We start from the raw sequence: 3,047 nt of genomic DNA on the forward strand, positions 1-3,047 counted from the left end.
TAAACAGTGCCCCGTAACTTCATTAATGTTCTCCCTCGCTGAGGGACGATCATAGAGCTTCATTATCCATTTAATAAAGAATGGCCCAAATCCATAGTCTTAAACAGGAAGAACCAATGAACAAGATCGAATGCTTTTTCAGCATCTAGAGATAAAAAGACTGTAGGCGTATAAGTATGCTGAACTAATCCAACAATATCAACTATTTTACAAACATTGTCCACAGCCATTCTCCCAGGAACAAATCCTACCTGGTCAGGGTGGACCAGGTTATGCAAAACCCCATTCAATCTCGCTGCTAGCACCCTTGCTAAAATTTTCAGGTCCAAGTTTATGAATGAAATTTGTCTGTATGAACCACATTGCATAAGGTCCCTGCCAGGTTTCGCTATGACAGATATACCAGCAGTATTAGCATTCTGGGCAAGGGAATCAGATGCTCGGAGGGAGTTAAACATTGCAGTTAGGGGAGCTGCCATGATTTGGGCAAATTGCCGGTAATATGCACTGGTACATCCGTCCAACCCTGGGGCCTTTCCCGGCTTTAACTGTTTAATGACAGCCAAAACTTCTAGGACCTCAATTGGGCTATCTAAGAATAGCTGTTGTTCTTGGTAAATCTCCGGCAGAGCCATGGAATCTAAATATTCACTAATTTTGGAGTCCCAAATTGACTCATCTTGAGTATATAGTTTAGCATAGAATTCTGTAAATCTCCTACGGATACCCTCAGAAGTGGTCTCTGGTGCACCCTGTAGGTTGTTGATCTTAGCCACTCTAGTATTTGCATGTGCTGTCTTTAATCACTGGGTGCCCTGCTTTATTTCCTCCTTCAAAAAAATTGTACGTAAGTCTAGCTTATGGCTGATGAAGGCATCATCAAGAGATCTTAATGAATTTTTAACCCTCAAGAGGCGGTGGTATATTTGTGGAGAGTTGGTGGAGACATGTTGCTGGGTTAGCTGGGCTATATCCACTAACAACAAAGTCCATTGGCGTTCCTGCTCTTTGTTACAGAAGGATGCTCTGGAGATAAGGATTCCCCTGGCCACTGTTTTAGAACATTCTCAGACCACTGAGGGAGACATTCCATCTGTTTGATTGATATGAAAATATTCTTGCAATTGTTTACTTATCTGCTGAGCAAAGTTAGTGTCCTTCAGTAGGCTATCATTGAGCCTCCATGTGCATAAACCTGCATCTATGTCTCTGAAATGCACCTCCACCCAGATGGGGGCATGATCTGACCACGTTATGCTGTTTATATCAAACGAGAGTTCCAAATTGTTAAATAAGTTACTCTGTTACTATGTCAAAATAATAAGTTGTCATATTATTCCATGAGTTACTCCTTAAACTGATGTGATATTCCATATCAAATGTCGGTATATAAAAATAAATAAATAAATAGAATAAAATCTATGCCCACCTTACTCACATTATTTTGTAAGTGAGTATCTATTAAAAAAAAAAAAAAAAAAAAAAAAAGGTCAATATGGGAATACGTATTATGTGACTGGGAGAAAAAACAGTATAGGAGCACGATGTTGGAAATCTTTGCCTCCATCTGTCCACCAAACTCCACCACTGTAAAAATAATTGCCACGCTTTACACTTACCATGTAGAGCCATGGATGAAGTTGAGGAATTATCAAGTTTAGAGTTCCTGGTAGCATTAAAGTCCCCGCCAATTATTATAGTTCCATCTGCTTGTGTAGTTAATAATTGGTCTATTGCATCCAAAAAGGATGCTTGAGAGATATTAGGAAAATACACATTCACAAGAGTAAAAATGTGTGTGCCCACTGATTTTAAGTAATAAATATCTGCCCAATGGATGTGTGACCTGAGATAGTAATTCGTGAACTAATGAATTAGAAATTAAGATCCCTACGCCCGCATACCTGGCTGTTTTAGTACTAGCAGCCCAATATGAGCTCAGGAAGGAAGAAAAGGATAACAAATGCTCATGGCGCTTCCTAGCATGTGTCTCTTGAATAAAGGCTATAATGTCTTGCTGGGTCTGTAGCTCTTTTTTTTTTTTTTTTTTTTAGTAAAAATCGCTTTCTCAGGGTGTTCAGCCCTTTTGTAGGAGCTCAGATTCATAGGAATCTGACGGTTACATTTTCACATTTAGAGATATTAAATGAGAAGCCATTGTATGCATAGTAATAAGTTCTTGTTAATGTAGCGAAGTGCCGTTTGCATAACCATATTGTTTCTAAAACATCCGCTTAAAAGCAAAATTATATTTCGCCATCCATCACCTAACACATCATATCCCTTTATCTGTTGCAAAATAAAACCCTGTTGCCAAACCCACAGATCCCTTTACATTCCGCCATATTCAACCTGCGGAATTTCAATCTACGGTGGGGCCTCCTCGTCACCCGAATATGAGTGAACCTCCAGCAGCGAGTCCGCCCCTCACAGACTAGTGCTGTCAGATACACAAAAAAGAAAATATTACCAACGCTCATACGTGTATTAGTCCCATATAGAATCCAAATGAATAGAGCTATATTAAACCTCATATAACTCTGTCCCTGTAACTGATTCCGGTGTGTCTCACACTACATATCTTCAGCTGTTCAGCGATCACTGCAACCTGATCTTCCACAAGGTAATCCAGTCAGTCAGCCCTGAGCAGAGACAGTGGACCGGACATTCTCCGATTGTCGGCATAGGTGCTTTCCTCCTTTGCCCGCTCTGTGCCATCTAGGGAGAGTATCCATTTTGTGGGATGCAGCAGCCATCTTGGAAACCTGAAAATTAACTTGTAACTGGGTCTGCTGAAAGGCCTCAGTGGCCTCTGCCAGAGACCATATTCGGTGTGTCATGCCTTTGGCTTGAAATTGTAATCCAAAAGGATATGTCCATTGGTACCTTATCCCACTATTGCGCAGGGTAGCGGTGACCTCCCAAAGTTCATATCTCCTTTTGAGGGTCGCTGGCACCAGATCCTGGAAAATAGACAAATTATGAGAATTCCACAGCAATTCTCATTGTTTGCAGGCTGCCTCATAAATTTGAGCTTTCTGCATGTA

The sequence above is a fragment of the Rhinatrema bivittatum genome, chromosome 2 (assembly GCF_901001135.1).
Source record: "Rhinatrema bivittatum chromosome 2, aRhiBiv1.1, whole genome shotgun sequence".
Lineage (NCBI taxonomy): Eukaryota > Metazoa > Chordata > Amphibia > Gymnophiona > Rhinatrematidae > Rhinatrema > Rhinatrema bivittatum.